The following is a 15,363-nucleotide window of genomic DNA, read 5'->3' as shown; positions in this document are numbered from 1 at the left end:
TTTTCTCCACCACTAATTATATCCTCCTCCGGAGGTCTTGAGAACTGTACCCCTTGCGTCGTTTCATTTATCCCAGTCGTTGTGTCCTTTCCATCATTGATTTAGCGTAGCGCGATTTGGCCAACGTTCGAGTGGAATCGGGTGAGTTGGGGGTAATCGGGTAAACTGTGCGAACACGGCGGCCATTCCGCTCGGTCAAGCAACATCTTGAGCCGTGTCCGTAACAATATATATATATATATATATAAGATGGTCACGTGGGTTAGTGGCTGGACACACACTTACTCCGTTATATATATATATTGTTACAGACGCGGTTTTAGATGTTATTTTACCGAGCGGTTGGTATTACCGCGTCCGAACAGTTACTCCCCGATTAGCCCGATTCCACCCGACGTTGACCAGATCGCCCCACAGATATTCAATCGGGAAACCTCTAAAGCGACCGAAAGAGAATGAAAAGAGAAGAAGAAGACAGAGTACGGAGGAAGAACAGATTTATTATACACACACAAGCAATGGATGGAAGAAGCAATCACACAGCGAATCGTTAACTTACACTATTCATTTTACTTAACCCCAAGACAACGAGTAGGACAGACGACGTTCACACTTACTCGGGGAATATTTCAGGCAGGTAGGGCTTGAGGTGGATTGCTGGAGAGGGAGGCGGGGTCGGAGGCAGCAGCTCTCAATTCCCCGCGGTTTTTGGCGGGAAAACCCTCCGTCGCGTATCCGCTGCTGTAGACGTCACGCGCTGGTTCGGCACACCTGTTCCTCTTCTTCTGGTGGAGCCGTCTCCCTCCTTTCTGCGCGTCTCTCCAAAGCTGGTCTCCTTCCCGAGTACCTCTCCTCTTTGGCTTGGAGCGTTTCGCATCTCACCGCTCCTCTTGGTGCCGCCTCTTCGCTCATCTCCCAGGTCCTCTCTCAAGTCATCTGGTAAAGCAGTCCCTTACAGTCGCTTTTATAACTCGGGGCGGAATCAAGCCGCCGGCTGCGAGGGCACGCCTACCGGGTCGCTCACCGCGGTGCTGATTGGCCATGTGGGGTTGGCTCACTCCTCCCCTCTATGCCGAGGTGGAGACACGCCTTTCTTCTCCGAGATTAGCACATGGGCAATGGCGGCTTGCGGGATTGAACACAACTCGCACCCTTTTTAAAGGAACTTTGGAGAGCGGAGATGTTTGGGGAAATTGCAAGGGCCTATGCTTATTTTGTTTGATACAATGCAAAGTCAATCTAGTGGGAAACACATATTTAGCCTACATAGAATAAGGAAATACACTATTTAAAAAGATATATCGTGACCTGCGTGTAAGTTTCATGGAATTAACTAGGAGGACGGCTGCGACCATTATTTACATTAACAGGGTGTTACACATAACAAAACCATACTTTTTACATTCGTTACACTCCCTCCAAAATTGTTACACTTCTCAAAAACCGTTACACTTCTCAAATTCGTTACACACTTCTCAAAACCGTTACAATATATAAGATGGTCACATGGGTTAGTAAAATTTCTTAATTTGCTGAGTCCTTTGTATTTTTCAAATAAAAATTTAGTCTTTCAGTTCTTCCTTCCAACATTCCCTAAACTCACCTGCATTCCACCCCTCCTCCAACGTTTTCAAACTCTGACTCTCTGACTTGAAAATCACAATAAACTCATTTTGCAATAAATGTTCGTTTTCCATTAATCGTCCAACACTTTCTAAAATCCAAACTCACCCCTCCCCTCCTAAATTCCCCCCTCACCCATCCCTTTCAAATCTTCCCCCTTGCCCCTCCCCTCCTAAACTCCCCCCTCACCCCTCCCATCCGAAATTCCCCTCTCGCCCCTACCCTCCCAAACTCCCCCCTCACCCCTCCCCTTCTAAATTCCACCCTAACCCCTCCATTTCAAAATTCCCCTTTCCTCCTCCCCTTCAAATCTCCCCATCCTCCTTTTTCTCCAATTCTCCCTTCTCACCCCTCCTCCTCCTCAAAGCTTCCTCCCCACATCCTCTCCCTTCCAACTCTTACCTCCATCTCCTCCAACCTTCTTCCTTGCTCTGCCCCCCTCAAACAACACCTCACTGTGCCTCATCCAATCACCATCAAACCTTTTGTCTGCCTCATCCTTCCCTTTCTCCGAGCTCTTCAGAAATCTCGAACACACTGTCAACAGCTCTCCCTACCTCTTCCTCCTCTTACCCTACACCTCCCCCCTCCTCACCCCCCCCCCCCCCGTGTTCTGCATCCGATGCTCCCCCTTCCTCTTCCTTAACGGCATGGACCTCAAATATCCAGGGCCTTCGCTCATACCTGATTGACCTCTCCATACAGGTTCCTTCTGACAAACCACACTTTAACTGCTTAACATAAACTTTCCTCCTTCAAGATGTCTCCGATTCCTTAATATCTCTCCCTGGTTACTTCCGCCTCCGGTATGATAGATCTGAGCCTCGTCCTGGAGGAGGGGTTGCTATCTTTATCAAAAACTCTCTTCCTCACACTCCCTGCACTGCCGTCTCTCCACCTCACCCCCAGGAGTACCTCTGGCTACGGCTTCCCCTTTGCTCCCACCTTTTGTTCATATGTGTGTTGTACCGTCCACCAAACAGTGATGACTCCATCTACATCTCGCTGTCTGATAACATGAACCAACTTCTATCTACTCATCCCAACTCTCTCTTCCTCATATGTGGTGATTTCAACTGTCATCATGCCAGCTGGCTGGGTGTGGGTACCCCTCTCACCAGCCATGATGCCTCAGCAAAGGACTTCTGCAACTCACTGGGACTGACACAATCTGTCAATTTCCCGACCCGGATCTCAGTCAACGGAGCATCTGCTCTTCTAGATTTGGTTATGACAAACTTCCCTGCAAATGTCTGCTGCTCTTCTTCTGCTCCAATCAGTTCATCTGACCATATGCTTGTTAAAGTGTACATCTATCTGGCCATTCTCAGAGAGCCTCCTCAGCACCGATGAGTCTGGCATTTCACTCAGGCCAACTGGCACGGTCTTCGAGCATCCATCAATCATCTGGACTGGTCTCCCTTCTCTATTGCCTCTGACATCAACTCGTCCTGGGATTTCTTCCAAACTAAACTGCTCTGTCTCATGCACAGATTTATCCCATCCCGTCTTCAGTTGTCTTACCCTTCCTCCCGTCCATGGTACATGGAATCTTGTGGTGAGGCAGTTGCCCTGATACAACTTGCCTTCGCCTCCTGGAAGGCAAATCCAATGGAAGGCAATCTCATTTCCTTTCACAAAGCTTGGAACAAGTGTGTGTCTACCCTCAGGACAGCCAGGAAACCCTATCTCTCTACTCTCAAGAGTGAACTCTCAAACCTGTCTCCCTCTTCCAAATCCTGGTGGCGTCTTGTCAAATCTGTTTCTGGTGTTTGTTCCCCCTTCATCCCTCCCTTACTTCAAACGGCTACACAGTTGACGCCACACATGAAAAAGCTGAATGCCTCAACTCTGTGTTTGCCTCAAAATCTTGTGTCCCGAACCCATCTCTCTCTGTACCCACCTTACCCAGTCGTTCCCAGCTGCTCCTGGCCTCTGTCTCCTTCTCTCCCGACAAGGTGGAGAAGTTTCTGTCAATCCTCGACTCTGATTCTGCAACTGGACCAGACGGCATCAGCCCACGGTTCCCAAAATCCTGCTCTGCCGCTCTTTCACACCCTCTCTCTGTTCTCTTCACCCTCTTTTGCTCAAGGTCATCTGCCATCAGATTGGAAATCAGCCAACATTACCGCTTTACACAAGAAGGTGCAAAAACAGATTCATGCAACTACAGACCAATCAGCCTTCTCCCAATTTATCAGCAAAGTCATGGAATCCATAATTGCTTCAGATATCAAATCCTTCGGATCATCAATTTGGATTCAGACCAGTCACTCTACTCTGGACATGCTGATTCTGCTGTCTCAACAATGGATGGAGGTCTTCAATGTCAAACAGGAAATTAGGGCTGTCTCCCTTGAAATATCAAGTGCCCTCTGATACGGTCTGGCACCCCGCTCTACTCACCAAACTCTCCTCCTATGGTATCCATGGACATCGCCACGCATGGCTTGCGGACTTCCTCTCTGTTCATTGTCAACGTGTGGCCCTGAATGGATTTCTCACATCTCCCCTTCTTGTTCAGGCTGGAGTTCCTCAAGGCAGTGTTCTGGGCCCTCTGCTTTTTCTGGTCTTCATCAAAGATCTCTCCGACTCTCCCGAAAATCGTCTCTATCTCTTTGCTGATGACTCCACTCTCTGCCGCTCCATACCTCACCCCTCAGATCGGCAGTCTGCAGCCACCTCACTCTCTGCAGACCTGGACAAAATCACAGACTGGTTAAACAAGTGGAACATGTCTTTCAATCTTGACAAATCTCACACTCTCACTATGTCTCTCTGAAAAGACCGTCTGGACAACCCTCCCATCTACTTTCTCAACAATTCTCTCCAAGAAGTTCTGTCACTCAAGCTCTTGGGTCTCACAATCTGCCATGATCTTTCCTGGGAAAACCACATATCCAAGCTGGCCTCCAAAGCCAGTTGCCGACTGGGCATCCTCCATCGTGCGAAGTCCTTCCTTGGCACACCTGAGCTCCTCATCACATACAAGGCTTTCATCCGCAGCTCAATGGAATACTGCTCTCCCCTTTGGGCCGGTGCTCCTGTCTCACACCTAGCTCGGCTTCACGCTATTGAAACCAAAGCTTTCAGAATCATTGGAATCTCCTGCGATGAAGCTAACTCTTAGGGCCTTTACCTCATTCGCCGCAGGCAGGTTGGTTGTTTTTCTGTCTTCTACCGGCTCCTCTCTGGCCTTGTACCCCAGCCCTATCTGTGCTCTGTCCCCCAAATATTCCTCCAGGTCACACAAGATCTGCCAGCAACCCTCTTCAGGTGAAACTGTCAAAATAAAGACTCTCTGCTCACCTTCACTTCTTTATTCCTCTTTACTCCCACGTCTGGAACAAACTTCCTCACTCTCTTCAATCCCATTCCTCCCTCCAGGTCTTTAAAACAGCTGTTCACCACCATCTCTTATCTTCCCCTTTCCAAAACCCTTGATCTTTTCTACCCCTGTTAATTCACGCAGATCCACTTTTCTGAAATTCCAACTTCTTTCCTGGAAGTCCTTGCAGTGTCCATATGTTTTATACCTCTCCCACCTTTCCCCAAGTCCTCTCCCTCCCACAGATCTCTCGATGTCCCTGCTCTCAAATGTTGTACTTGTGCGCTTCCCCCTCTCTCCCCATCTTATTTCTTGCTCCCTTTATTATGTCTTATGTGTCCGTTTGTTTTTTTTAGTCAATAAAGTTAGCTCTTACACGAGCCTCGATCTTGTATACAAAAAGAAAGAAAGAAAAAAAAGTCCTTTGATGGAGGAAATGCCAATAGGACATGGACCAATTGAATGTTGTATTTAATCAACGGTATCTACATATGTTTGGTTTTGGTTGATCAAAGGTTAGGCCCACTGTCTATACTGTTGTAAAGCGACAGCAAATGTGTGCGTTATTTTAAAAAAAAATCTTTCGCCCCTGGTTCTCCAGGTAAGGGAATTGAATTGGCAATCTGTTCCTGTGAAATAGTATTTTCCTGCAGAAACAACAACAAATATATGAAAAACATTTGGGGTCGTAAGGTGTTTGCTGCCTTGCGTATCAAAAGGCTTGATGAGGATAAGTAAGGTAGGTAAATGATTCTTGGATATTTTACCAAGCTGTTTTAAACGTTACCGTTTGTGATATTTCCAAGAGATTTTAATATTTTTGAACATTTTTAGGAATTGACAGCAATATCACTTCAAGCACCAAATAACAATTATTTTACGAAAAATGTATTCGCCACGTGGACATGTTAAAATGGCGGACTATTTTAACTCCGCATTCATCATACCAGATCCATTTCTTACAGCATTCCTTGGAATGGAAAACATTGGGTCAATTCTGCTCCTGGATTTATTCCTGGCTCGCAAGACAAACTTATGGTTAAATCTGTGTGGTTGCATGAGGCACGGTGTGATGTTACACCTTAGAAAATCATGTCTGAGGTCCATGTACGGCTTGTTTATATCGAGTCGGCCCTTCATCCCATGCTCTAAAGTACACGTGACATTATTACCCCGCGCTCGCTAAGCGAAACCGGGGTAAAGCGATCGGTGCGTACGTACGTGTCTGCATTTTTTAAATTCATTTTTTCGGCAATTGTTGGTCCGATTGACATGAAGCTTTCACCATAGGTGGGGCCTCCGCCTGTACAAATCTTGATTCATAATTATGACGTCATAGGTCACGTGGTATGGACTCCACGTTGGGAAAAAAAATTTCACCTCTATATCTCCAAAATCGCTCCATGGAAAAATTGAAACATGGTGCGTTGTCAAGTACTCCACATGGGGGGAAATAAAATATGTTTATGATGTCATCAGTCCCTTCATTATGACGTCATAATTCGATATGTACAGCACTTGATCCAATCAGTCTCATTTTTTTTCTCTGCCACTGTTGGTCCGATTGACACTAGCCCAGCGGCTAAGTCGAAAAATATGGCAGTATATTTCACTTTGTGGAGAAATTATGAAACTTTGCACACAGGTTGGGGACCCCAGTAGGAACATTTTTCGATTAGGACCCAACTCAGCATAGGCCAAAGGTCAACAACTTTGTCAAATTTCTTAAATCCTCAATTTTCATCTGATTGACTTGAAATTTGAAGAGCATTTACATATCAGGTCACTGAATACAACAACCAATTATTTTTGAGGTCAACATTGGCCAAAAGGTCAACATAGGCCAAATTTCTAAAATCCTCAATTTTCATCCGATTGACTTGAAAAGGAACGATCTTGAATGACCTGGACATGGTTTATGGTTTTCCACCTGTAAAAGAAAACATGCGTTAATACAATAATGATAACGAACTTTGATGTCTGCAAATAACTTTATTGCATAAAAAAGGAAATCTTCTGTCTTAACCTAAACTAATGCAAACAGATGGCAGCACTGAAATAATATGGGGTGCTAACTGATCACCTGTTCACCCAAATTGTCATGGGGGGGGGGGGGGGGTGGGGGGGAGGTTAGCCACTGCAATCGTATTTCTATCGGCCACCAGGGGGCGTTTCAGAGTTGGGTCCTAATCGAAAAATGTTCCGACTGGGGTCCTCCACCTGTCTGCAAAGTTTCATAATTTCTCCACAAAGTGAAATATTTTTCGACTTAGCCGCTGGGCTACACGGAATTTTCACCATAGGACCACCTCCACCTGTACAATTTTTATTGATAATTATAACGTCATAGGTCACGTGGTTATGGGCGCCATATTGGAAAAACTTTGCACCTCTATATCTCTGAAACTGCTCCATAGAAAATATTGAAACTGGCTCATTGTGAACTACTCCCCATGGGGAATAAAATATGTTAATGACGTCTTTGGTGCCTTCAGTACGACGTCATAATTCGACAGGGACAACGCTTTGTCTGATAAGTTTGAAATTTATTGAGCATGATCTATGCAACAATTACACTAGAGAATGTAAGTTGATAATGTCATCGCTCACGTCGTCTTGCAGCCATATTGTATCAAATTAAAAAAACCCTTCAAAAACAGAGGAGTTGGCTCACACCAAGTTGACTGCACGGGGTAAGTTTTCTATGAATACCATCTGGTATTTGTTACGTATTACCTCCCCAAACTCCAGTTACGGTGCCCCTCAGAGTCTCGGTTAGGAACACGGCAGAAAGATTTGTTATTTTGAGTGTTTTAATAAACCATGGTAAAACCACACCAATGCAATTGTAGAACAAAACAAGTAATTGAATTAAGAAATCTCACATACACAATAATAACACTAGTAAAGAAAGTACAATGAAAATATCACTTGCATCAAATGAACAATACATATGATGGTACCATCATTTCCCCAATGCTCTCAAAGCAATAAACTCACGATACGCCAAACGTGAGTGGAATGTAACATTCCCCAAAGTCCGTGCACGAATCCCCACGCAGGGTGAAGTTCGAAGTCGTACAGAACGACAAGAACAATAGCAGGTATCGGCACGGTTGTGGACAAGGAGTTACGAGGTGAGAGGTCGATATGGAAATTGAGCCGATATGGGAACCAACGGCGATCCACACGATGATGTTGATATGGGAATCCCAACGCCAAAACACGAAGCACCAGGCGGACAGCCTCTTCGAGGAAAAAATAGCAGACCGGCCTGTAATGGAGGCTCTTGCTTTCCCGCCAACAATAGCTCACGCTCGGCAATAAAACTGAGACGCAGGTTTAATTGCAATCGCAATATGTGACGATGTCGCAGGCAATCCCTTTCACAGGAAGCCTCAACTCATTCGCAACCAATATCAAAAAAGTCCGCTCGCAGCCTCGATGTGACTCACGGCTGTATCTCTCAAGGCCGTCTCCTCTTACGGTTTCTTTGCCGCGTTTTCCTTTTTCCTCCACAAACATTTATTTTTACCTTTTGCTGAAGTCATCTCCATTTCACACAAAAATCTTAACAACAATATTACCTGAAACTAAAAATCCTACAAGTACATAATAACAACAAAGGCGGAAGTGATGAATCCGTAACATATTGTACTTGTGCGATACTTTCTCGTCCACTGGCAAATTGCATTGCATTCACCAATCAAAAAGGTTGGGGAAAGAAAAACTTTATCAGCTCCACCCCCTAAGGTGGGTGGATGTTATGTTTTCATCCTTTGTCTGTTTGTTTGTATGTCAATCGCCTACAGGTCACATTTTTAGGCACATTTTTATTGGTCGATCTCTGTGAGTATGTCTATTAATTACGTCCTGTTTGAACTTGAGTTAGACCATGAGTATGTCTATTAATTACATATTATTGTACCTTGACTACATCTATTAATTACTTCCATTAATTATGGACTATTGAACCTTAAGACCCTGAAGAACCTTTAGATCCTTTAAGACTCTTAAGAACCCTAACACCCTTTAAGAACATTTAGACCCTTTAGACTCTTGAGACCTCGAAGACGCTCAAGACCCGTTAAGACACTTAAGATCCCAAGCTCCTGAAGTCCCCAAGATCCCTAAGACCCATCACAACTTTGAGATCCTTTCAACACTTTTAAACACCTTTAGATCCCTTCACCCGTTATTAGGCCACAATAACCTTTAGACCTGTACACCCCTTAAGTCCCTTTCGATTCCTTTGACCTCAACACCATTTAGACCCCTTACACCCTTCAGTCAGATAGGACAGCTTGGACCCTTGAAACACGAGGTGAGGAAAGCGTGCGATAAAGACAGCACACCGTAATCACCAATATGGTAATCTCAACTTTTTGAGATATCCTGTTCACAAACAGATAGACGGAGTGAAAACATAACCTCCGTCCACCATTCGCCTTCGGTGGTGGAGGTAAATAACCCAGACATTGCTATAGCCACACAAGCTCTATATGTATTATAAAAAGTAGAGTAGATGCATAGTAGAGTAGACATATTATACATATCACACACACACACACACACACACACACACACACACACACACACACACACACACACACACACACACACACTTTTAGGACACCTACACCCTTTAGACTCCTTAGACCCCCAAGACTGTTTAGAACCCGAAGATCCTTTCCAGACCCCTAAGACTCTCTAGAACCTTTATAAACTGATAACCCTTTAAGACCAATTCTAACCCCAACATCGATAAGACCCTTGAGACATATAAGACCCTTTAGACCCCTAAAGACCTCCAATATCTGTGTTGTACAGTTTTCAATCATAGACCGACATCTGCAGACAAACAGACAAAGTAAACCAATTACTTAAGGGTGTAGTACTGGTGAAAAATTGAGAAAACTACATACGTACCTTTGAGAGGCCTTTACACAAAAACAAAGTCAAGTTAATATCTAATTTTCAGTTTTTCTTGAAAGATATAATCTTGGCTTTAACTCAGACCAGTTTCAACGCTTCTTTATCATATTACATGCATATAATTTGCATAAATTAGACCGTCAATAAAAAACAAGGAAAAACAAAGAACACATTTCTACTTCTATCTTCCATGTCATCTATCATTCTTTTCACACAAAACTTGGTACATGTATTATAACCTGAAGTATGAGAGGATTTTGTGAAATTATGTCAAATGTTCACTAATTAGCTAATTATGCCAATTACCAGATAAAACTTGGTTGTTCTTCAATAAATCCACAATGGCTACTCCTATAAACAAAAGCCTTCATCATTTTAAAGGAAGTGATATTCTGAACATCCTGTCCAAATTTCAGCCCAAAAGAATGATGCAAATTAAAGTTATAACAAAATTTCATGCACAATATTATATTGAATTGAATTGAAATTTGAATTTTTCAATACTTAGGGGTACTTCTATGACCTCTAATAGCATGATTCTTGTTTATAAGACTATAAGGAAACTGTTCAGCTATTTAAAAAAAAAAAAATCACCTGTTTACCTGTACTACACCCTCCAGACGCACCATGCGCAGGGTAATACGGCATCATTTAAAACAAGTAATTGAGTATAAATACATCGAGTCCATTGTAATATCTGCTGGAAAAATAACAAAACACAGAAGAAGAAGAAGAAGAAGAAGAAAAGCAGTAGTTGCGATCGTTTACACAATGCAAAACCACTTTTGTTACAAAAAGTCTCTTATCAGAAAAGGTCACGTGACGATATTCCATGAAATAGTTATACCGATTTTGAAGTTTGGATTATTATCCAAATGGGACAAGGACACGCACAAAAATAAAAGAGAAGAAGCAAAGTTTGTTTGAAATAAACTTGTTAAAGATAAAATGGGACGATTTGATAAGAAATGAAGATATCAAAGAGAGATTTGAACCAATTCCAGTGTGTGGGAGAATATGCAAATGTAAACGGAAATGGTTTTGATATATTGAAAGAAAGGATGAGGAAAATGATATACTAAAGGAAGATGAGCCATAGAAGGACAGTGGGTAGACCACGAACCAGATGGAAGCCAACTATAGAGAAGGATATCATGGAAGCTGAAATTGAGACGGAAGAAGCAGACGTTCCAGCCCAAGATAGGAAAGGGTGGCGAGCTGTGGTTCGGGCCTAGTGCTGCATTGTAGCGGGAAGATAAAGGATAAATAACGAGGGTGTTACACGATAGCTCAGAGGTAGCGCACAGACCTTTGAGTTGTCTAGTCCGAGTTTATCTTTAAAATGTAGGCCATTGTGTGCTGGAAATGTCACATTTTACATTTTACCTCAGGACACCATGTCACATTTTACCTCAGGACACCATGTCACATTTTACCTCAGGAGACCATGTCACATTTTACCTCAGGACACCATGTCACATTTTACCTCAGGACACCATGTCACATTTTACCTCAGGACACCATGTCACATTTTACCTCAGGACACCATGTCACATTTTACCTCAGGACACCATGTCACATTTTACCTCAGGACACCATGTCACATTTTACCTCAAGACACCATGTCACATTTTACCTCAGGACACCAGTGATGACGGTACAAATACAACAAAACTTGCAGCACATTTACACTCACTCATACGCACTGTGTATTCTGCTCGGAATCCATTGGCGTCATGGCTTGTGATAGGCATTTTACATGTGCAGACATTATTATGGTCGATGCTTCAGGCCGATGACGTCAAAACAAAAATGGCTGCCCAGCTGCCAATTTCCAAGTTTCCTACTTTAGATATCGAGCATTTACCTCATGCAGTAGTTTGCTTTGTACAATTACGGCCTACACTTACATGTTGGAACTGGTGTCGATGTCAAAAGCGGATCTTAGAGAGATGCGTGAACGCCGTCTGGAAACTTAAGCCATCTTGTAAACACCAAGAGCCATCATCTTATAAACGTCTCCCACCGTAAACACAGAGAGAACATGGTGCTGATGTTCGCGTCTCATTTCACCCCTCATGGGTAAAGGCCTTTGGCATGACTGGTCGTTCCAAGTTTAGGGTACGTTAGGATGTAGGGCGAAGATCGGGTGTCAGACGCCTTGCGCCATCACCGAAGAATAGAGCCAAGAGGATGCGTGGAATGTCAAGAACAAGATGCCGGGGCATTTGGAACGACACCCAGGAGGCATTTGAGATATACCAGAAGAAGCTTGGAACGTCAATGCAGGCCTATGCTCAAGAAAACTTGTAGGTTTCCTTTACTTATGCACATGGAGCCCATACATGCAAACACATCTTATATTGCAGTCTAGAGATATCTTTTCAAGCCAAAAACAAAAAAAGACTAAGAGTACCGTGAAATGGGGTGAATAGGGACACAAACTGAAAAAAAGTTCGAAAACCTTTTTCGCTGAAAATTGATAACCATACGGATTTGTTGATATTTGGGTTGAAAGTGTTCTCTTGTTTTTAAAAAAAAGCAACTTCTAGTCCATATTAACCCCATATATGGGTTAAATAGGAATAAATAGGATTTTTATGGCTGTCCCTATTCACCCCGTTTTACGGGTGAATAGGGACAGTCACTAATACAAAAAATAATAATCAATAAACAATCCTGAGTGTCCAACTTATTGCTAAATTGATAGCTCAGATGGATGCACATAATATGCACCCATAATATAAACCACGGTGCCAATGAAAAAAATATGGGGTAAAAAGTTTCTCCGAACTGTCCCTAATTCTTGATTATTATTATTTTCCTCCTTGGGGGAGGGAGGCAATGGAAGTGGAGGGGGGGCGATGGGAGAGGTAAAACACAAGGACACTGCTCGGACTTCCAGGAAAGAATTCGGTATTTCAGAAAAGTGCATCTGGGGTGAATTAGCGGGGGTAGAAAAAATCAAGGTTTTGGATGGGGGAAGATAAGAGATGGTGGTGAACAGCTGTTTAAAGACCTGGAGGGAGGAGTGGGATTGAAGGGAGGGAGGGAGTTTGTTCCAGAGGTGGGAGAAAAGAGGAATGAAAGAGTGAACAGGTTGGTTGCCTGGTTCAAATCCACTAATTCGCTGAGCGACCACATCAGGCGACAGTCCCCCACAGCGGAGATCTCCGGCAGGCGGGTCCCGCACACATCGTCGCATTACCGTGTCATTTGAAATCTCAGTGCTGGGCAACTGACGCACTGAGGCAAACACGGGACAGTTGTTACCTTTAGGCCGAGCAAACAATGTCGACGTGATGCCGAATATCTGGTGGTTGAAGAGCGCAGCCAGTGTCTATCTCATTCAGATTTCTCCCATCGCCGCCAGATGAAACTGTTACAGGGATGTGGGCCTAGCCGAACACTCCTAAAACACACTTACAGCAAGAACAAAGGTAAGAACATGAAATAAAGGTCAAATGCGATGTAGATTTTTTTACAGCATAGCCCCTAGGACAAAGCCATCTAGAACAGTGTTTGTCCGTCTGTATGTATGTATGTATGTATGTATGTATGTATGTATGTATGTATGTATGTCCCCTCAAACATATACCGATCAGAGCTGAGGATCTGATCACATGACAGCGTGATGTGATTACATCTGATGTCATTACGGCGTGCTGACTCTCCACACACCGCCATTTTGATTTATATCCCATTCAGGCCGAACATATTGTCGAACCTGTCATATATCACAATCGCCGTGCTCTACTTTTACGTTTTTCATTCACCGTGAAACACAAACAAACCGATTGTTAAAATGATCATGAAATATCGAAAGCATCGGCGTTATGTCTCTTACAATAAAACGGTACGTATAGGCCTTGGGCTTTATGCCTACCCTTCGGACCGCTTCAGACAAATTAAGCCCAGGTTTCTTAATACAGTAGTGTATCGTTTCAGTAGTATCGTTTTCGTAATAGTAATAATAATAATATAGTAAATATGACCATAATACTTTAATCCCAATGTCGTGAATACAAAGTTAATGGATTGAAGTGGTGTATGGTTCATGATTCCATGATAAGCGGTGTATGGACTAACAACCGCGAAAGTAAGGAATTAGCCTCGGTTTTTTGATAGCAAGTTATTAACCCAATCCTTGTGGGATATATAGATTACAGTAGATCTTCCCTCAGTTCTGTAAGAAAAACATACCTCACAGATGTCGGGATTCCTCCAAATTTCTTTGTTTAATGTTATAAACAGCATTAGCGACTGTTTAAAAAGCTAATTGTGCGTGTTTGTGGTTTATAATACAAGCCCAGCTACGCCGCTGTTAGAATTTTGGTCTTGTTTTTTTAGACACACACTTAATTACCTCACTCTTACTCTAAACACTCAATATGGGAATGACTACACGATTATAAGCATTTTCTTAATGCCGATTTCCATATCCGCAACACACATACACACACACACACACACACACACACACACACACACACACACACACACACACACACACACACACACACACACACACACACACACACACACACACACACACACACACACTCTAGGTTCAACACATCTACACATAATAATACCCCATAATGTTAAAGTGCAATTTTTTCAAAGTCAAAGTGGAAACCAGAAAAGGGTTGCTGGCAGATCTTTGTGTCCTGAAGGAATATTTGGGGGGCAGAGCACAGACAGGGCTGGGGGAGCTAGGCCGGAGATGTGTCTGTAGAAGACAGAAAGACTACCAACCTGCCTGTGGTGAGCGAGTGAAAGGCCCTCAGAATCAGCTTCATCATGGGATCTACACAAAATATCCCATAATGTCGAAGTGGAATTGTTTTTCCAAAATTTTTACAAAATAATTAAAATGAAATACAAAAATATGTAATTTACACAAGTATTCAACCCCCTGAGTCAATACTCCATAGAAGCGCCTTTGACAGCGATTACAGCTTCAAGTCTTCTTAGGTATGTCTGTATCAGCTTTGAACATCTGGATTTGGGGAATTTCACCCATTCTTCCTTACAGATTTGCTCAAGCTCTGTCAAGTTGGATCTGGAGCATCAGTGAACAGCAATCTTCAATTCTTCCACAGATTATCAATGTGATTCAAGTCTGGGCTTTGGCTGGGCCACTCAAGGACTTTCACGTTATTGTTCTGAAGCCAATCCAGTGTTGCTTTGGCTGTATGCTTGGGATCATTGTCCTGTTGGAACGTAAATCTTCACTGCAGTCTAAGGTCTTTTGCACTCTGAAGCAGGTTCTCCTCAAGGATTTGCCTGTATTTGGCTCCATTAATTGTTTCCTCTATCCTTACAAGTCTCCCAGTCTCTCCTGCTGAAAAGCATCCCCATAGCATGATGCTGCCACCGCCGTGCTTCACGGTCACGATGGTGTTGGATGGGTGATGAGCATACTCGGTTTCTGCCATATATAGCACTTTACATTCAGGCCAAAGAGTTCAATT

At 43.4% G+C, this 15,363-nt stretch overlaps 1 protein-coding gene across 2 annotated transcripts in view; it reads right to left on the bottom strand.

Moving 5' to 3' along the window:
* LOC137433603 (uncharacterized protein KIAA0513-like) overlaps positions 1–13,270 on the bottom strand; it is a 106,769-nt gene extending 93,499 nt beyond the window's left edge. For both annotated transcript variants that reach the window (XM_068125908.2, XM_078786233.1), the window contains exon 1: positions 13,160–13,270. The gene's annotated coding sequence lies outside the window, so the exon portion shown is untranslated. The remainder of the gene's footprint in view (positions 1–13,159) is intronic.
* Positions 13,271–15,363: the final 2,093 nt, after the last annotated feature.

This window comes from Myxine glutinosa, chromosome 10 (assembly GCF_964187855.1).
Source record: "Myxine glutinosa chromosome 10, kmMyxGlut1.1, whole genome shotgun sequence".
Classification (NCBI taxonomy): Eukaryota; Metazoa; Chordata; class Myxini; order Myxiniformes; family Myxinidae; genus Myxine; species Myxine glutinosa.
Note: the sequence above shows the minus strand (reverse complement) of the source record. Positions and strands in the feature narration are given on the sequence as shown.